At 37.8% G+C, this 22231-nt stretch overlaps 1 long non-coding RNA gene across 3 annotated transcripts in view; it reads left to right on the top strand.

The window, feature by feature from the left end:
• The first annotated feature begins 317 nt into the window (after positions 1–317).
• Positions 318–22231, top strand: part of LOC110347817 (uncharacterized) — a 79178-nt gene continuing 57264 nt past the window's right edge. For 2 of the 3 annotated variants that reach the window (XR_015440452.1, XR_002392668.2), the window contains exons 1-2: positions 328–1461; positions 21052–21158. This is a non-coding gene — a long non-coding RNA (uncharacterized LOC110347817). Of the gene's footprint in view, positions 1462–21051; positions 21159–22231 lie in introns of all 3 variants that reach the window. The other variant, XR_015440453.1, reaches the window with a different exon arrangement.

Here is a 22231-nt window from a genome sequence, read left to right as displayed (position 1 = left end):
CACTCTGGAAACACAGTTTTGAGTTGGCTTCTTATTTGTTTGAAAACTTTTAGCTGTGCCTCAAAGCGTGGAAGAGCTAGACAATCTAATTTTAACATTGTTTGCAAATGCAACTTGCCTCCTGAAAGGAATGGAGGCAGGTGTTAACCCTGGCTTCACCACTAACAGAAGAACCTGTGATGAATTCTTAATTTTGTCACCAGCTAGGCTTTGGGCTTGTCTCTCTCTCTCTCTCTCTCTCTCTCTCTCTCTCTCTCTCTCTCCCTCCCTCCCTCTCCCTCTCCCCCCCCCCCTCTCTCTCCTGAATTCCCGGAAACAGGGGGTGCAAATTCAAATACTTGCAGGACTGGGATCATGACTCAATCAGCGAAGTGGGCAAATGAAGCTCTCATGGGGGCAGCTCTACCTATTGCTGACATGCTGGAGAGTGGACTTAGTGTTGCCAGAATTGTTTTCAGTGTAGAGTGTCACACGCTTTAAAATGTGAAATCCTCCAACTTTTAAAAATGCAGGCGGGGCAGAGGATTTAGCACAGTGGTTCTGCTGCCTGCCTCGCAAACGCAAGGACCTGAGTTTGATCCCTAGTACAAAAAATAAAATGCATGCAGTTCAGTCAATTTTCAAAACATCATGGTGGTAGGAAAAACCCAAATCTATGAGTTGTACTTGTGTCCAAGTCCTGTAAATAAGGGCAAGATTCTAACTGCTCTTCATGTTACATAGTCTTTTCATAGATTAAAAAAAAATCTATCATTGAAATACCAAAGCCTCTATTTTGTTTCCATTTGTGATTTTTTTTTGTTGCATTTATGATTTATGGGCCAATCAGAAGAGTTCTTATGTTAAACTCCCCTTAGCCCACCCTCTAACAGGACTATCAGGACTGATATGTTAACTTTAAGACCCTTAGAACAAAAAATTGTCTGTTCTTCTGGATGTATAATTAACATATGCTAATGAGACTTTGGTTAAGGAATGGATTTGATGATATTGTAAAGAAGCTGAATGAAAATTAAATTTATTATGGAAATATCAGTGGTCATGTTTACCTTCCCAACACTAATAGAAGCCTAAGTTGATTTGAGTACTCTGATGTCATTCATTTCTATGAGAAGAGTAAAATGGTAGCATAAGTCATAGAACTAGAAGGTCAGGGAGCTCTTTTCTCCATTATTAGAGTCCACTGCTCTTTGTTTATGAAATGAAAGATGACAGTTCTGGAGAAAAAGATGAGATCATATACTTTCCCTGCATTCCCTTCCCTCATCTTCTAATCCCTATCTTTCCTTGGCTTCCTCAGTACATTCTAAGACCGTTTATGAGGTCAGCAGGAAATGTATTGTGGCTGTCAGCACTAACTGTTGATTCATTCATTTTCTGGCTCATCACTATTTTGTTTTGCGGGATTGACCAGATCTCAGGACTGTAAGAACTATGAAAAAGTCTGATTCTATACAGATGGTAAGAAAAATGAGTAAATGGAATTTGGCCATAGTTGCTGCCTTTGCTCCCTTATGTTCTAGTCATCCAGGTGGCACACTATGATAAAGCCAGTTTTTCTGGGGTTTTTTAAAAAATGGAAATTTCTTTTCATCAGTGTCTTGTAGCTCCAAGTGACAGAGATGTAGTTCCTAGCCTAGTGGAGACCTTAAAGTCCTTTGAGTAGAGTGAAGATTCCCCTCTCACTCAAATATCATACCACTGGGAAGAATTCAAATCTTTAGAAGACAATAGAGTATAACAAGATCCAATTCTAATGATATGCTGCACTATATTTATCTTTAAAAATTTAATTTTTGGGCCGGGGATTTAGCTCAGTGGTTCCGTCGCTTGCCTTGCAAGCACAAGAACCCGAGTTCGATCCCTAGTACCAAAAAAAAAAAAATTAATTTTTGTTTTATTAGTACATATTTGCAGTACATGAAGCTTACAATCATCTCAGGGAGTAGGTACATGAACATATTACATCTTGGTTCCCTTTTTAATCCCTTTTTCTTTCCCACCCATTTCCCTCCCTGAATCTTTAAATCCCTTTTTCCCATTTTTATTCTTCTTGCTATTATTATTCTTCTTAGCTCATGTTTATGACATATAATGTTTACATTCATTGGGGGTATTTGGTACCTGTGCATGGCATAGCATTAATATTCTTACTTTCCATTCCCCTCTCCCTCTCTCCCTCCTAGACCTTGGACTCCTGGTCCCCTTCTCATTTGAACATTTTCTTCCCATTTCCCAATATTTATTATATGTTTTGGTCCTTATTTCTACTTTCAATTTTTCACACCAGAGAAACAATGAGGTATTTAAACATGTGTGTCTGATTTATTTCACTTAAGAGAATGGTCTCCAGGTACATCCATTTAGCTATAACTATCGGAAGCTCATCCTTCTTTATGGCAGGGTAGCACTCCATTGCATATAAGAAAAAAATCCATATTTTCTTTATTCATTTGTCAGTTGATGGGCATTTGGGCTGTTTCCAAGATTTGTCTATTACAAACTGTGCCGCTATGAACATGAGTGTGCGTGTATCGCTGTGGTATTATGCTTTAAATTCTTTCAGGAAGATACCAAGAAGGGGGAATAACTGGGTCAAATGGAAAGTCTAGTTTTAGTTTTTTGAGAAATCTCCACATTGATTTACACAGTGGTTGCACCAGTCTACACTCCCACCAGCAGTAGATAAGGGTTCCTTCTTCCCCACAGCCCCTCCAGCATTTGTCATTGGTTGGTTTCTTCAACCAGCCATTCTTTCTGGAGTGAGATGGAATCTCAGCATTGTTTTAATTTGCATTTCATGGATGACCAGTGATGCTGAACATTTTCTCATTTATTTATTTGGTGTCTTTACTTTTCATATGAGAAGTGTCTTTTCATTCCCGATGCCCATTTTTGGATTGGGTCTTTAATTTGGGCAGGGGGTCTGATTTTTTTGAGTTCTTTATATATTCTAGATAATAGTCCTTTGTCTGATGAATAGCTGGTAAAACTTTTTCCCACGCTGTGGGTTGTCTCTTCACTCTGATGGTGGATTCTCTTGCTGTGCAAAACCTTTTTAATAAGATGAGGTCCCATTTGTTGATTCTTTGTAGTATTTCTCATGTGGTCTGGGTTTCATTCATGAAGTCTTTGTGTACTCCTATGTCCTCAAGCATTCTGTCTATTCTCTCTTCTAGCAGATTTAGTGTTTGTTTTAAAATTTATTTATTTTAAAATTAAGTTTATTGGTACATTTTAGGCATACAGTATGATGACATTCATCACTGGGAATTTGTACCTTCACATATATATCTTGGTTCTTATTTTAAAAAAAATTTAGATCTTTGATCCATTTCAATTTTAGGGTAATGCATGGTTGCAGGGGACTGCAATAGTGATTATGCCCAAAGCAGACTATAAGCAGTACAGGCTATAAAGAGTTATCCCCTCAGTTGGCTTGTATATAGAAGTAAGTATGGCTGAAGCCTACATGCTGAGGTCAGAGTAACTTGCACCCAAATTTTGTTCCCACAATTAAAACTTTCTCAACTAGAAGGACAATGTTCTAATTACAACTATATATTTTGTCTATTTTGTTCCTAATTGGGAAAATGCTTTGTCTTGTCCTTTACGAGTCTTGCTTACATTAGTTTCCATAGAAACCACAGGACTGTGCAACCTTGAATATAGTTCTGCCCTCACATCCACTTGACCTTTATCCCAATTGACTACTAATAAAAATCAGTGGCTTAGATGGACCAGTGCTTTTTGGTTAAGTAGCATTCACTGTCCTGGCTCCCTGCTTTCTGTCTCTCTTAGTTCTGTCTTTTAGCTTTTTTCTCAGGCTTGCATCATGGTACACTGAGTAGGAGACTGGAGCCTACTACAGAGGTTTCTGGTAACATTTCAGGGGTTTTCAGTACATGGTGAAAGATATGGGTCAGCTGGGAAAATTTTTTCCCATTCTGAAGTTCTATATTACACTTAATGTGAAAATAGATTGTATATTGAGAGTTATTAAAAGTTTCTTGTGGCTATACTTCTTTGTGGTTCTTCCTGGTAATTGATTTGGGTTCAAAGTCATAGATGGTTGAGTTGAACTTGTTCTTGCATTTGATTTATATTCCCTGAAAGTATTAAGTAAATAATAATTTGGATGACACATCAAGTTTATTTGGTTCTGTTGGAGTAATACTATTTTTTAACTTTAAAATTTCATTGGGCCTATGATTAGTTGGATCTCAAAGGTCAACATAGTTGATCTCAATTATTTAACTTCTTGAGGCTCCTGAAAAGCATGCCAAATCAGCTATAGACTTTAGTTTTCCCTCTTATTCTCAGCTGCTCATTAGGCCCCATTCTTGAAGAAAACTTCTTATTACATACTAGTGTAGGCCCCAGGGTCAGACTGCCTCTGCTTGACTCCACCACTTAACTGTGAATTCAGAAAATGGAACCTCAGCCATTCCACCACTCCCAGTGCAGAGGAAGGGGCCTCCCTGTCACCATTCCACCACTCCCAGAACAGAGGTAAGGGCCTCTGGGCCACTGTTCCACCACTCCCAGCACAGAGGAGGTGAGCTGCATGGGTGCCAATAGCAATCCCCCACCATCAAAATAAGAAGATACATAAATAAGTCTCAAAACCAGACTTCCAGATTACCTAGAGCAACCCCACAGGGAAAGGAGATGGAACACTCTGATACTCAACCACCTGAACTCCCCCAACTGGCAACAAAAGAGGATCTGGAAAAAATGAAATCAGAAAGAATTTCTCAGATAACAGTAGAGATTGTGCTCATAGTGCAAGACATGATTGATAAATTTAGAGAGGAGCTGATGAACATGATGGAATCCCAACATACAAAATAAATGGAATCCGTAAAACAGATGCAAACAGATTTCCAGGAGATTAAAAACTCCATTGAAAGTCTATCCAGCAGAATGAACCAATGTGAGGACAGAATTTCAGATATAGAAGACAAGATTGCAATTAGTGACCAGGAAAAGAAAAATTGCTTCAAAATTGTAAGGGACCATGAGATATCAATCTACCAGCTACTAGATAATGCAAAGAAGAATAACATAAGACTGATTGGAGTCAATGAAGAAACAGGAGAGAGTGCAGATGACATAAAAAAACTGTTCACAGAAGTGAAGGCAGAAAACTTCCCAAGGAGGGGAAAAGAACTTGACATACAGATAAGTGAGGCATATAGGACTCCAAATAGCCTTGATCAAAATAAAATCTACGCATAGGCATATAATTGTTAAGATTCCAGAAACCCAACAGAAGAACAAAGTTCTACAAGCAGTTAGAGAAAAGAAACAAATCAAATACAAAGGAAAGTCCATCAGAATCACAGCAGATTTCTCAATGCAAACCCTCAAGGCAAAAAGAGCTTGGAGTGATGTATTCCAAGTCCAAAAGGAAAACAGCCTCCAACCCAGATTGATGTACCCTGCAAAACTATCTTTCAAAATTGATGGAGAAATTAGATACTTTCATGACAAACAGCACTTTAGAAACTTCATGAATATCAAACCAGCACTCTAAAAAATTTTAGAAAATATCCTAGGAAAAGACCGTGAGGATCACAACTCAAGAAGCACAGCAGAATAAATCCATTGGGCGTGACAAGAAATTAAATGTAAAGTGGGAGAATCTAACAAAAAGAAAAAGTCATGGCAATGATAAGTCAATATGCATCAGCTATAACCATCAATGTTAATGGTCTCAACTCACCAATCAGAAGAAATAGACTGGCAGAATGGGTCAAGAAGCAAAATCCAACAATATGCTGCATACAGGAAACACACTTGATTCAAAATGAAACTCATAGACTGAAAGTTAAAGGGTGGAAAACAATACTCCATGCAGTGGGAACCTCCCAAAAAGCAGGAGTAGCTATCCTCTTTGCAGATCAAGTGGATTTCAAACCAACACTGATTAAGAGAGACGAAGAAGGACACTACATCCTTATAAAGGGAACAATCCAAAAAGAAGAGATGACAGTCATAAATATCTATGCACCAAATGCTAGTGCGCCAAACTATATAAAACAAATACTAATGGACATAAAAAGTCACATATTCACTAATACAATAGTAGTGGGGGACCTCAACACCCCACTGTCACAAATAGATAGATCAACTAGACTAAAAATAAGTAATGAAATACTAGAACTCAATCAAACTCTTGAACAAATGAACTTAACAGATGTTTACAGAGTCTTCCACCCCACAAAATCAGAATACACATTCTTCTCAGTTGCACATGGGTCATTCTCAAAAATAGACCACATACTCACACATAGAACATGTTTAAGAAAGTGCAAAGGAATTGAAGTTATCCCCTGTATATCATCAGACCATAGTGCGATGAAATTGGAGATCCATAGCAAAAGAAACTCAAAAAATTTCATAAACATGTGGAAATTGAACAACACATTTCTGAATAACCAATGGGTCATAGAGGAAATTAAAGAAGAAATCAGACAGTTCCTTCAATTAAATGACAATGACAATACAACATATTGGAATCTATGGGACACAATGAAAGCAGTCTTACGAGGGAAATTCATAGCAGTGAATACACATATTAGGAAAACAGAACGAGCCCAATTAAACAACCTGATGCTGAACCTCAAGCTTCTAGAAAAAGAAGAGCAGGACAACCCCAAAGCTCAAACAAGGGAGGAAATTATAAAGACCAGAGCAGAAATCAATGCAATGGAGACTAAGAGAATGATACAAAAATTCAATGAAGCCAAGAGTGATTCTTTGAAAGAATCAACAAAATTGACAAACCTTTAGCCAACCTTATCAGAAAAAGGAAAGAAAAGGCCCAAATCCATGCAATTAGGAATGAAAAGGGTGAAATGACAACAGACCCAGCAGAAATCCAGAGGATCATCAATACCTACTTCAAGAATCTATATGCCAATAAGATGAAAAACACAGAAGAAATGGACAGATTCCTAGATATGTATGAATTACCAAAGTTTAATGAAGAAGACCTAAAAATTCTAAACGACCCAATATCAATCAATGAAATTGAAAACATAATTAAAATCTTACCAACTAAGAAAAGCCCGGACCCTGATGGCTTCACTGCTGAATTCTACAAGACATTTAGAGAGGAACTACTGCCTGTACTGTTTAAACTCTTCAGTGAAATGGAAATGGAAGCAATACTCCCAAATTCATTCCTGGAAGCAAGCACTAATGAATATAGATGGAAAAATCCTTAATAAGATACTGGCAAATAGAATGCAGAAGATCATCAAGAAGATCATACACCCTGACCAAGTAGGATTCATCCCAGGGATGCAGGGATGGTCCAGCATACGCAAATCAATCAATGTAATACACTATATCAATAGAGCTAAGGACAAAAACCATGTGATCATCTCAATAGATGCAGAAAAAGCATTTGACGAAATCCAACATGCATTTGTGATAAAAACCCTACAAAAAATTGGAATAGTCGGTCTCTACCTCAATCTGATAAAAGCCATCTATGAAAAACCAACAGCCAATATCATGCTAAATGGTCAAAAACTGAAATCCTTCACAGTAAAATCAGGAACAAGACAAGGATGTCTACTATCGCCACTCCTGTTCAGTATAGTTTTGGAAACATTAGCCACGGCAATTAGACAAGAGAAAGAAATAAAAGGAATAAAGATAGGAAATGAAGAAGTCAAATTGTCATTATTTGCAGATGACATGATACTCTACATAGAAGACCCCAACAGATCCCAACAAAAAGTCTTCTAGACTTAATAACCAAATTCAGTCAAGTAGCTGGTTACAAGGTCAACACACAAAAATCAATAGCTTTACTCTACACAAACAATAGACTCATTGAGACAGAAATAGGGCAAACAATTCCTTTCACAATAGCATCCAAGAAACTGAAATACCTAGCAATCAACCCAACAAAAGAAATCAAAGACTTCTTCTCTGAAAACTATGGCACTGTGGAAGAGAGATTGAAGATGATATCAGAAAATGGAAAGACATCCCCTGCTCCTGGGTAGGAAGGATCAACATAGTGAAAATGGCTATACTTCCAAAACTGCTATATAGATTCAATGCAATCCCAGTTGAAATCCCAGGACTGTACTTCATGGACCTTGAGAAAACAATAAAAAACTTCATTTGGAACAAGAAGAGACCCAGAATAGTAAAAACAATTCTAGGTAACAGAGACATGGCAGGGGGTATCACAACCCCCAACTTGAAACTATACTACAAAGCTACTGTGATAAAACAGCATGGTACTGGCAAAGAAACAGACCTGAGGACCAGTGGAACAGATTAGAAGATGCAGAATCAACTCCAGACACACTCAGCCACCTCATCTTCGACAAAGGAGCCAAACACCCTCACTGGAGAAAATAAATATAGCCTCTTTAATAAATGGTGCTGGAAAAATTGGGTTTCAACTTGTCAAAGATTAAAACTAGACCTATATCTCTCACCATGCACTAAACTAAAATTGAAATGGGTTAAAGATCTAAATATTAAAATAGAAATGCTGAATTGGCTGGAACAGAGATTAGGTAGAACTCTTGAAAACATTGGTGTAGGAAAAGGTTTTATGAACAAAATCTCAGTTGCCCATGAACTAGCACGAACAGTCAACAAGTGGGGTCTCTTCTTATTAAAAAGCTTCTGCACAGCAAGAGAAACCACCAGCAGTGTGAAGAGACAACCCACAATGTGGGAAAAAATCTTCACCTGCTGTTCCTACTATCTCGAATCTATAAAGACCTTAAACAAATCAGACCTCCCATATTTAAAAACCCAATCCAAAAATGGGCATCTGAAATGAACAGGCATTTCTCAGACAAAGAAGTAGAAATAGCAAATAAACATATGAAAAAAATGTTCAACATCAAGTTTGAGTCCAGGCTGGCAACTTAGGGATTTAGTGAAATCTTGTCTCAAAAAAATTAAAAAGGGCTGGGGATATTGTTCAGTGAGAAGGCCCTGAGTTCATTTCCCACTACCACAATGTCCCCTGTCCAGAAACTCTTGATTTAAAACTTTGATATTCATTAATTAAAATTTATGTCAAGACTTTCATATAATTTGTATTATATTGGTAGTAGTCTAAATAATTAAATAATAAATATCTAATACTCAAAATGTACAAAACTAAAGTGAATTTTTATCAAAAATGTAAATTAAAATAAGATGTTTGATTTTGAACATTAAAATTATTTTATGCTTCTAAAATAGGTTATTTTTCTGAAATGTTCCAAAGTATGTATGCATATAAAACATAAATTTTAATTTTGGTCTTCTATGTAAAGGATCACCTTAAAATAATGATTATTTGACTTCTTCCTTCCCTATCCATATACTTTTTTATTTCTTTCTTTTGCTTGATTGTTCTGGCTAATGTTTTGAATACTACATTGAACAGGAGTGGCGATAGTGGACCTCTTTGTCTTTTTCCTGATTTTAGCAGGAAAGCATTTCCCCATTTAATATAGTGTTGGCAGTAGGTTTATCATAAATGTTTTTTTTTTAATCAGGTTGAGGTAAGATTCTTCTATACATATGTTCTTTAAGGTTTTCAGGAATGGATGTTGGATTTTTGAGAAAAGGTTTTTCTGCATCTTTTGAGATGGTCTTGTGATTTTGCTTTTGCTTCTGTTTATGTGATGCATTGTATTTATTGATTTGTATATATTACATCACCCTTGTATCCTTGGGATGAAGCCTGCTTGGTCATGATGAATGAACTTTTTGAAGATTTCTTGCATTCTGTTTCCCAGTTTCTTGTTGAGGATTTTGCATCTGTGTTCATTAAAGAGATTGGCCTACAGTAGGTTTTGTTGTTGTTGTTGTTAGGTCCTTGTCTGGTTTTGGAATCAGGTTAATGCTAGCTTCCAGGAATAAGTTTGGAAGCACTTTTTCCCTTTCAATTTCATTAAAGGAATATTGACATCATATCCTCCTTGATGTTCTTGTGGAATTCAGGAGTGAATCCATCAGGTCCTGGGCTTTTCTTAGTCAGTAGATTTTAAAAAAATTATTGCTTCAGTTTCATTGCCTGTCATTGGATTATTCAGGTGTTTTTCCCTCCATGTCTGTGGCCCTATGTCCTTGAAACAAAGGGAACTCTATGTGAAGGCCACGAACTGGAGGACTGTGCTGCTGCCTGTGTTGGACCAGCTTGGGAATGTAGGGTTGATTTGAGCAGCAGACAGCAGAGTTAAAGAAAAATCAATTTAGTTAATTTAATCTTTAATTAACTTGAGATAGATTTTTGCATACAGAGTTATTGTTTCTTAGCAGTGCCAAATGTTCATTTTCTTGCTTCCATTTCCTGGTTCCAGAGGTCCTCATAAATTAACAAAATATTTGTAGTAGTTACACATGGAAGCTTAGGGATTATTTGTAATATTAAAACTGTGCATATCATTCTTAAATTTGTAATTAAGTAGGTCTAGATATAATTTAACTAAAGTGTGGTACCTATTCTTTATATAGGCAACTAGGTAGAAATTGACTGCTAAGCACTAGGAATAGTTTTACTGCAATAAAATATATTTAATAAGCTTTGATTATATTTTCAAAAAATTATGTAGAATTCTAGTTTTAAAGACACTTGGTTTATGGTAATGTGAAATAGGAAGATAAGGTCTAAAGGGGTAGGGGAAGTGGGAAGGGTAGGGGAAAGGAAAGAAAGGAAAGGAAAAAATATGAGAAAAGGAAAAAATGGAAACAAAGTCCTTGTAAATAGGGAAGGATGGAGGGATTGAAGGGAGGGCAGGGGAATGGGAAAAAAATAAGAACAAAGATATATCATGTAAAGGTACAAGTTCCCAATGATGAATGTAACTATACTGTATGCCTAAAGTGTACCAATAAACCTAATGGGGGGAAAAAAGATTGTTGATGTAGCTGGGCATGATGGTGCAGGTCTGCAATTCTAGCACTCTGGGAGGCTGGGCTAGAGGATTGCAAGTTTGAGTCCAGGCTGGCAATTTAGGGATTTAGTGAAACCTTGTCTCAAAATAAAAAAAATTAAAAAGGGCTGGGGATATTGTTCAGTGAGAAGGCCCTGAGTTCATTTCCCACTACCACCGCCCCCCCCCGAAACTCTTGATTTAAAATTTTGATATTCATTAATTAAAATTTATGTTTTGTATACATACACACTTTGGAACGTTTCAGAAAAATAACCTATTTTAGAAGCATAAAATAATTTTAATGTTCAAAATCAAACATCTTATTTTAATTTACATTTTTGATAAAAATTCACTTTAGTTTTGTACATTTTGAGTATTAGATATTTATTGTTTAATTATTTAGACTACTACCAATATAATACAAATTATGTGACAGTCTTGACTGTAAAAGTATTTTAATGAAATGACATCAGGAAGAATAGTATCTATGAAATAAATATAATTATGAATGATGTATACTTTTATTACTTACCAAATGCCACTAGCTCATTAATAGGACCCTTAGAAATGAAGAATAATCAATCCAGTTGTGCTTTGACAGTTTGTCAACTTTCAGTTACATAAAAACCTAGCTTTGAAGCTGGGAGTGGTGGAGTACACCTGTAATCCCAGAACTTGGGAGGTTGAAGCAAGAGGATTGCCAGGAGTTCAAGGCTAACATGGGCCATGTAGTGAGTTCAAGGCCAGCCTGGACTACATAGCAAGACCCTATCTCAACAAAACAACCCCCCCAAACAAACAAAACAAAAACCTAGCTTCAGAAAAACTTTAACTATTGTCCTTAGGAGGATAAAATACATTGCATTTAGCAGTTTGATGTCCTGGTTTAGAATGTGAAGTATGTAGTCATAAAGCTCATTTGCCTACACTAGGACTTTTAACCTGGAACCTGTATGTCTTAGGTTGGGCCTGAGAATAAATGCACTTTATAGGGCCAGTGTCAACTTCAGCAGCCACAGCTGCTTATTCTGGACTGTTCATTTGCTGAGTTCAGCTGTACCCTCACCTGTGCCCAAGATGTGTTCCTTATGGAAACCAGAGAGATCCAGACTGAGAAGCTGAGTAGTGAAGACGAGGGGCCTGCTGGTTTCTCTCTCTCTGTCTTTCCTTGGCTTCTTCACCTGCCTCCTCTACACGGCTCCTGGGGTATGTTCCTAAACCAGTCTTTCCCCACTCTTCTCTTCCATTTCTGTAAGTTCTGCCCTCTCAAAAGGCTGGAAAATTAATTCCTGAGAAACTATTCTTTGATGCTTAAAACCCTACTCAAAGGTGTGATTAAGAGATAGGAAAAAGAGTACCTTTTCTGGAGAAGTTATTCTGACTGATGTCAGTGGTTCTCAGTGTCCTCCCAGTTGATTCTAGAAATTAGAAACATTAATTCACAGAGTGAAAATTACTCCTTTTACTTTTTTTTTTTTGGCACCGGGGATCAAACTCGGGACCTTGTGCTTGTGAGGCTGGCATGGGAACCACTGAGCTAAATCCCCGGCTCCACTTCTTTAGTAAAAGTATTTTAATCTTAAGATTATCTGGGGTGGGGGTTCAATGTATTGACAGTATGCATTTCAGTGTTTGTTTTTCGGTATATTCCTTTAAAAAAATTTTTTTGTTGTTAGAGACAAAGAGTCCCACTATGTAGTTCAGGCAGACTCTGAAATTACTATGTAGCCCATGTTGGCTTTAAACTTGCCATCCTTCTGTTTCAGCCTTCTGAGTGCTGGGATTATAGGTGTGTGCCAGCACAATCAGCTCCTCTCTCTCTCTCTCTCTAAATCAAGCTTTTTGAGGTAAATTTGCACAGAATAAAGTGGGCCACTTTTTAATTCTGATACATGTAACCAGCACCATGACCAAGATTCACATTTCTATCAGATTCAAGTGCTTTCTGCTTCTTTCTGTTTGGGCTCCAAACCAACACTGATCTTCTGTTGTCATATAGATTAGATTGCATTTTCTAGAATTTTAAATATATGGAATTGCCCAAGACGTATGTATTTCATGCCTGGCTTTTTTCATTGTTCATGTTTTTGAAATGCCATCTGCATTATGTATATTGGTAGTTTGTTTTTATTGCCAAATAATTCCTTTGTATGGGTATGCCATTTCTCTATCGACAATCATTTGGATGATTTACAATTTTAGCCTACTGCAAATAAAGGTATGGAACATTTGCACGGAAGTTTCATGTCAATATTTGTTTTCATTTTTTTTTTGGTACCAGGGATTGAACTCAGAAACTTGTGCTTGTGAGGCAGGCATGTCACCACTGAGCTAAATCCCCAGCCCTTCATTTTTTTGAGTGAATAACTTGGAGTGGAGGGCCAGGGATTTAGCTCAGTGGTTCCGTCGCTTGCCTTGCAAGTGCAAGGACCTGAGTTGGATCCCTGATACCAAAAAAAACCCACCAAAAAACAAAACTTGGAGTGGAATTACTTGTCCTTCTAGTAATTATATGTTAAATTTATAAGAAACTGCCCAATTTTCCAAAGTATATCATTTTATAATCACATCAGCAAAGATTGATCCACATCTTTGCCAACATTTATTATTGTCAGTCTTTTTCATTTTAGCCATTCTAGTGGGTGTGTAGTGGTGTCCTATTGTGGTTTTAATTTCTCTTTCCCTAATGACTAATCATATGCACTGGTCATCCACTTATCTTTTTTGGTGAAGTATCTTCCCCCATTTATCTTATTACTGAGTTGTGAGAGATTTTAAATATTTTAGATAGATATGAACTTGACAAATATTTCTCTCAGTCTGAAGCTTGGCTTAAAAGTGCTTTTAAAAAGATATCTATATATATCTATATATCTATATCTATCTATATCTATCTATATCTATATCTATATTTTTGGTACTGGGAATCAAAAAAAAGATTTGTATTTTGATGTGGTTTAATTTATAAACTTCTAGAAATAGATTTTGCCTTTGTGTCTTAGTTAAGATATCTTTGGCTAAGTTGAAGTTATTAAGATTTTTATCCTGTGTGTTCTTTTAGAAAATTTATAGTTTTAGCCCTCATATTTAGGTTTATGATCCATTTTCAGTTATTTTTTTCTGCTGGGTGTGACATAAAGTTCGAGGTTTATTTGTGTGTATGTGTTTTATTTTGTTTTGCATTTGGATGACCAGTTGTTTCTATATCATTTGTTCAAAAGATTGCTTTTTGCCCATTGGATTACCTTGGCATCTTTGTTGAAATATGACTGATCATATATGTGTATATATAATTCTGTATAATATTCTATTTCTCTTATTTCTATAGATGACATCTTTTTTTTTGGTGAGGGGAATTGAACCCAGGGCCTTCACATTGAGTTATATCCCCAGCTATTTTAAAAATAATTTTGAGACAAGGTCTTGGTAATTTTCTAGTTGCCTAGGCTGGGCTTGAACTTGTGATTCTCCTGTCTCAGCCCCCTAGAGTGCTGAGATTACAAGTATACACCAGCATGCCTGGCTTCATGTTACACTATCTTTAATGACTAAAGTTTATAAAGGTACAAGAGAATAAAAAGCCTCAGGCCTAATGAAAGAATCATTAGTGGTAGTTGTATATTTAGAGTACCCCAAATCACACTGACAATTCCACGTGCAGTGAAGAGAATTTCTTTTGTGAGATTAAATCTTTAATTTTCTCTGTAAAGTTGCTTCTAGAATGCTGTGTGACCTCCAAACTCAGGGATATGTCTGTATTTAAGGATACCTAAAATAAGCCACGTCTTGGACATTTACACTGAACCTGAAGATATGAAATGACATGAAGTTAGTTTTTGCTGCCCACCAGAGATGGCATGATAGGGGTTAATTTGCACTCTCTCTGCAGAAGCGTTTCTTATTAAGTCAAGAAGGATGAGGTACTGCTCTTGCTGATACAAAAAATAAAAATATTGCTCAGGTTGAAGATGAGGCTCAGGGGCAAAGCACTTGTCTAGCATGCACAGGGCCCTGGGTTTGATTCTTAGCACTGTGTGGGAGGGCAGGAAGATGAGAAAGGATGGGAGGAAAAATACTGCTTTACTTGCCATGTGTCTAGGATCTAATTTTTCTGTTTTTGGTTGACAGTGTGACCTTTGCTGTGAATCCCTTACTGCAATTCATCTTAGTCTCAGTAGATACACAACATAATTGTGCTTTTATTTGCTACTTGCCTTCCATGTAAGGGAGTTGAACTTAGGAGCTAAGTGCAATGCTGAGTCAGATCAGAAGGGCATCTGTGTTCACAGTTTCAATCTATTCCTAGAGCATTTGGTTTACTTCAGGAAATAAAGACGATTAACAAAACTGACTTTGTGTTCCTTTGGAATCACAGATCAAGAGAGTTGTCTATAGCAGGGCAGAGGGGAAAGGTGAGTGGGCCACATGATATACTATTCAGCAAATCCTTTGATCCTAGGCTGCCTATCCCTGTCTCAGAATGGAGAATGGAGAGTTCACAACCATTTTTGTTTCACTTATCATTGTTTTTTTGGTACCGGGGATCGAACTTGGATCCTTGAGCTTGCGCAGTAGGCGGCGAAACCACTGAGATAAATCCCTGGCCCCTTTGTTTTACTTATTAAAGTTGAGTTGAATTAGAATTGTTGAGCCATGGCTCCCTGGGGCCTACATGGTCAATAAATTTTTGTTGACTTGCATCATTCTCTACTGGATTCTTTTAATTATCAATACCCTACATAAATTCTACCCTGGTCTTCACATAGTATTGTGGTAGCATGGTCCACAGGGGACCTTGTTATTCGGAGCAGAGAGCTCGTGGTTGTGGCTGCTGTACTGACTTCACTAGTTAGCCCTCCCAAGGCCCCAGGCTACTGCTTATGAGAAATATCCTTTGATGTTTATGGATTCCCATTTATTCTGAAGGCATTTCCTACCATTGCTAGTGAAATTGATTAAGACTGACTACAGTAAAATTAGGAAACATGTTAATGGGAAGGGGACTAGGAAACTGAGTGTGTGTAGGGGAAAGCAAAAGATTTAAGACATGTATCAACCTGCCTTAATGAATGTAATCTTTGTAAATAAAAATAACATGCCGGCCTCACAAGTGCAAGGACCCAAGTTTGATCCCTGGTACCAAAAAAAAAAAAAAAATAAAAAAGAGGAAAGGGGATCTAGAGATAGAGGGAGGGAAGTGGGTGAGGAGGGGAAGGAAATAAAAAGAATCAAGTTATATTCAGTACATTTACCTATTCCTTAAGATGAATGTAAGCATCATGTACTCCAAACATATGTGAATAAAAAAAATCTAGAAGAATCATGGTAAAAAATACCCTCAAGGATTACATTGATCTTACAGTGTAGCTCAAATTAATTCATATCTTAAAGGAAAAATAATGTTTAACATGAATTTTCCCCCTAAATAAGAAAAATTTGTATAGGTGTGCATAGGTGTGTGTGTGTGTGTGTGTGTGTGTGTGTGTGTGTGTGTATAGGATCAGTGGCTCTTCTCTAACATTGATGTTAACTTGCAAATAATATGTCGGTGATGAGCAGTGTACTCAAGTTTAACTTAAAACCTTTAATTTTAAGGTAGGGAAAGTGGATTCAGAGTGATGAGGTGATTCCTCCAGATCTTACAGCTTCTATGTGGCAGTGCCAGAGATACTCAGGTTCAGTGGTTGCAGTGATTATAGTCTTTTGAGGGATGTGTTAGTCAGATCCTCCAGAGAAACAGAATGAATAGGAGATAATATATTACAAGAACTGGCTCATGCAATTGTAGATCTCAAGAAGTCCCATAATTTGTGAGCTGGAAAACCAGAAAATCTGGTCTGAGTCTAAAGCCTTGAAAACTAGGGGAACCAGTGGTATACGTCCAAGTCCAAGTCTGAAGGTCTAAGAATCAGGAACCTGATATCCAAAGACACTAGAAGCTGGATGTTCTAGCTACAAAGAGGATATTCAACTTCCTCTATCTTTGGGCTCTGTTAGGGCCTTCAGTAGATTGGATGATGTCAGCCACTTGGTGGTGAAGGTCTTCTTTACTCAGTCTACTGAGTATTCAACTGTCTCTTCTGGAAACACCTCACAGACACACTTAAAAATGTTATACCAGTTCTCTGGGCATCCCCTAGCCCAGTCAAATTGATATATAAAATTAACCATCATAAGGGGTCACTTTATATAGTCTAAATTTGCATCGCATAGGTTTTAAGATGTTTCGAAAGAGATTTCCCTCTCCTGGGGAAAAGAAAGAAGGGACAAGAAAAAAAAAGAGAATACAAGGAAAAAAATGGAAACAAAGCTTTTGTAAATAAGGAGGGTGGAGGGATTGAGGGGAAGGGATGGGAATGGGAAAGAAATAAGGAGCAAGATATATTATGTATAGGTACAAATTCCTTATGATGAATGTTATCATTATGTTATCATTACATCTAATATGTACCAATAAAACAGATTTATACATAAAAATATCAAACATTTTTCTGAACACCAATAATGAATCCACTGAGAAAGAAATTAGAAAAACAATTCCATCCACAATAGCTTAAAAAATTAAATACACAGGAATTAACCTAACCAAGGAAGTGAAAGACCTCAGTAATGATAATCACAGAACTCTGAGGAAAGAAATTAAAGAGGACATTAGAAAATGGAAAGACATCTCTTTTTTTTAATACTTATTGAGTTTACTGGTACAATTTAGGTATTCATTATAATCACATTCATCATTGGGAATTTGTACCTGTACATGATATATCTTGGTTCTTATTTTTTTCCCATTTCTCCGCCTTCCCTTCAATCCCTCCACCTCTCCCTATATGCATAAGCTTTATTTTGTCTTTCTTTTCAGTTTTTTTCTTCCTTTCTTGGAAAGACATCTCTTGTTCTTGGATCTGTATAATTTTGTTGAGGGCAGAGCATATGGGGAAGGGGGATTGAAATTAAGACATGTTAAATACATGTACCAACTCCCATAATAAACTCCAATATTATGTAATATTAACATGCATGTTATGGTTTATATTTAGATGTCCCCCAGAGCCTCACATGCTCATAGGTGGCTTTTGGAAGGTGACCAGATTATGGGGATTTATAGCTGACTTGCTGTTAGGAGGTGGAATAGGTGGGTCAATGGGTGTGTGGCCTGGAGGGTTCACCTCCCTTCCCAGCTCCTCCCCTCACTCCCTGCTTCCTGTCTGCTGCTCCTCTCTGGCACGCAGTAGGTACTGCTTTGGAGCCAGCCAGCTATGGTCTGAAATGTGACACAAAATAAACCTCTCCTTCTTTAAGGTAAGGGTGTTGGGGATTGTGGCTCAGCGATGAGAAAGTGACTAAGACAGTATATTAACAAAAACAATTTTAAACCAAAAAAACAAAATTTCCCTCTCCTATTAGAATTTAACAAGTAGGCTGTTTCACTTTCCTCTTTTGCCCAGGATTCAAAGGGTTCCCAGACTCAGGTTTTGGTGCTGAAACTTGAAAAGACCAGGCTGAGTTGGCCACCCTAGTTTACAGTTCTTCATCCTCATGGTTTTGGTCGCCTATGTCCTGGGGACCTGTGGGTTCTTTCCAACCTATGTGAAAGGAAACAGATGACTCTATTCTGTGTCAAAGAAGACAGTGTGACTCTCTGGGTTGCAAGCATGTGGACTCTGCTCATTCTAACCCAATCCCTGTCTATTCTTCCAGGGTGACCCCCTCACCTCCTCTACTATGCTCCCTGACATTATGGTAGGCATCCAACACCTTGCTGATTGCTAGGTTGATTTCTGTACTAATCATTTCACCGTATGACACCAAACCCTGCTGGGTATCATTTCATGTGGAAAAGTTTTTATCTCATCAAAGAGGGGATGCTTCAGGTCTTTATGTCTACCTTAGGCAGGTTAGGAGCCTGGGCTCTTGAAGTAGAAGGCCTGGGTTAGAATCCTTGCACTTTGTCACCTACTTAGCTAAGAATCTGGGCAAGCATCATCATTTCTGTTTCTCAGTTTACTTCTGAAAATCAGGGTTAAGTATAACCACCCCATGGGGTATTTAAAAAATTAACTTAGTTGGTATACATGGAGTGCATAAAGCAGCACTTTGGCTATTATGAGAAACATCCAGAAGTGCTTTGCTGGCTGGCTGTTCTGAATGCATATTCATAAGCTTAATCTCTTTACCTTTACCTTTCAATTGCAAGGTCTGAATTTCAAAAGTGAATATGGTTGTGGAGAGGGTTCTGCCCAGGCTGTTAAAGAATTCTGTCTGTGTGGCTCATTACAATTCTAACTGCAGTGGGGCTCGCCTTGAAATAGAATCTTTAAGCACAAGGCCATCTGATGGTGTCTGCTTGAAGATTGCTCTTTATGAGTAACTCTTTTCCATCTTTGAACTGGCTATTTAACATGAGTATGTTAGCAATTAAAAATAATTTAAAAGCACATTAAAATGGCAACTAATTTCAATTCATTAGAATAGATCTTTATTATATTTGATGCATAATTTGAATTTATTGCTAAGATAAAAGGTTAAATCTGATACGTAACTGATATACAATATGCGCTTCACAGGAACTTTACTTTTAATTTTTTATATATCTTGTTATAATTAATAAAACATTTCTTACAGCTGAACTGCACCACCGAATGAAGCCCACGAGCCTCCTGAGTGTCAAAGCAAATCAAGCTACTTTAATCTTTATTTAAAGAATAAAACTGTTCAAATTGTAGTGACTTGTACAATCCTAAATTTGGATGAAGGAATGCGTACTATCTTTGCAAGAAGGAATAAATATTTTCTGCAAGGCAAAAACATTCCTTTCTTTCTACAAATAAAAAATCTAGTCAAAGATGGTGACGGTGTATATTGATATTAGTGGCTTCTGCACTTGCCTGACCAGCACAATCTACCCCTTTCTTCTAGTAATGGAGCTACTGTTCTTTGGGGTACAGCTCTTTCTTCTCCAATGGGTATTGCTGGCTGCCATTCATAGTATTGCACTTCCCTAGCTGGTGCAGTGGCACCTGAACAACCTGGTGTCCTATCTCTCTATCTGAGTTTCCCAAGGCCTCTGTAACAAAATACTGTACCACATACTGGGTAGCTTACTACAATAGAATTTTATTCTATCACAATTTTTAGGCTAAAGGTTTGAAATCAAGGTGTTGGGGAGGTTGGTTCCTTTTGGAAGCACTGAAGGAGAATCTGTTTCATGCTTTTCTCTTAGCTTCTTGTAGTTGCTGGCAGCCCTTGGTGATCCTTGGCCTATGACTCCATCACTCCAGTCTCTGCTTTTGTCATCATATGGTGTCTCCCTGTGTTTGTATCCTTGTTCACTCTGCCCTGTTCTTATAAGGACAACAGTCATTGGATTAGGTCCTACCCCAGTAGAGTATAACCTCATCTTGACTTGATCACTCTGAAAAGATTCTATTTCTGCTCATACCTGAAGTTAGGACTTGAATATACCTTTTTGAGGGACATAGTTCAACCCACAGCACCCTCTTTTTTTTTTTAACCATCCACTAATGAGCATGTTACCTTAGTGGGGGCAGCCAGTTTCCCACTTGGAGTTTCACATTGGAGCTGGTGGGGGACCCCTTGCCCTTCCTCCTGAGTGTTTGTGTGATCACTTCTGGGATGTTGGCCATCCAGTTCTGTTTTCAGGAAGAAACTTGCCTGGAAGAATGGAGTAGATATGCAAAGACAAGCAGAGAGGAGAAGACACAATCCCAGTGGTGTCTAAATCCTCACAGCCACACGCCCTTTCCTTAATTTGCTCATGTGAGCCATTAAATTTGTGCACCTTCTTTCTGCCTTTTTGAACTAGTCTGAGATAATGTTTCAGTTATTTGCAACCTCAGGATATTGAATAATGCAAATTAAAGATAGTGTCTAAAGATTTAGTGAGAAAAGGTCATGAAATAGAAATGTTGTCTTCCAGAAAAGCAGGTGTTTAGCTAAGACCATGCCAATGTGCCTGTATGGCTGGTTGTGGTGCCTGTGGCGGGAAGGTTTTCAGCTCCTACATTGTGTAAGTTGCTTGCCTGCCATGTGGCTTTCCAGGAGATTACTCTGGATCATCACCGAGGTAGGCACAAGCTCTCGCCTCACTTTATTCATTTTGCTTCTTCTCTTACAGGCTTATTGTGACCATCTACCATTTTGGCATGAATTTACTAAAGAAACTTTTTTTGAGTTCCTAAGAAAAAAAGAATAATGTAGAATGCTGCATGTGGTAGAAATAAGGTAAACAAAGTATGATTTCATGAATGCCAGTTTGTTGCCATACAACAGAGTTTTCTCAGGTTCACAATGCTTCAACAGGGGGAGAAGAGTTGGGTATTGTGGCACACATTTATAATCCCAGCTACTAGGGAGGTTGAGGCAGGATGATTGCAAATTTAAAGTCAGCTTGGACAATTTAGCAAGACCTTGTCGAAAGTACAACATAGTACAATATAGTACAATACAACACAGTTAAATAAAACAAAGGGCTGGGGTTGTAGCTCAGTGAGAGAGCACTTGCCTAGCATGCATGAAGCCTTGGATTCAATCCCTGGTATTGCTTAAATGAAAACACTCAGGAAAGACACTCTATAGAGCAAGAGTATTAACCACATAGTGACTGAGTTCTAAAATTATTAAAATTTAATTGCTCAATTAGGATGGAAGCCACCCTCTGTGGAAAGGAAAGTCTAATTAAAGGTCAAGGGGTGCCTTCATATGAGGGCTTCTTGGGACAAGCTGGCTTGAGCACCACAGAGAAGATCTGGGACAAGACATGGGGTCTTTCAATGCTAGGGAATGCTGCTGATGGTGGTCTGCTGATGGTGGCCGGGAGGCTTTGGAGATTAGCGCCACATCTAACAGGGTGTCACCTGCATTCAGAGAAACAGCTGACAGAGTGTGGCCTGTCATAGCCTAAGCTCTCAAAGTGTCTTCCAACCCCTTGAGTTGATATATATTGTAAAGTCCAGTAATTGAGATCAGCAACTTCCGTATGCTAAGGTATGACTTCACATTTCCGAAGAGCAGGCCAGTTCACTCTCAAGTACTCACATGAGATGTTGCACTCTTAAAACATCAAAACCAAGCAATAACACAAACTCAGAAACACGTACAAACTATGTCAATATTTTGAATTATTTCAAAGCTATGTAACAGAATAATGTGGTCTTCCTAAGACGACATAAGCATCACTGCAGACTGATCCATCCCAAGCATTTGGAGGTCATATTGCAAAGCCACAGAGAAACTCTGATATCAAATTCCAGTCGGTAGGGGAGAGGCTGGCCTGCAGCACCTGCAGCACATTGTCA

The sequence above is a fragment of the Heterocephalus glaber genome, unplaced genomic scaffold, assembly GCF_053883595.1.
Source record: "Heterocephalus glaber isolate CG9 unplaced genomic scaffold, H.glaber_assembly_v1.0 deba00001497, whole genome shotgun sequence".
NCBI classification, from domain to species: domain Eukaryota; kingdom Metazoa; phylum Chordata; class Mammalia; order Rodentia; family Bathyergidae; genus Heterocephalus; species Heterocephalus glaber.
Note: the sequence above shows the minus strand (reverse complement) of the source record. Positions and strands in the feature narration are given on the sequence as shown.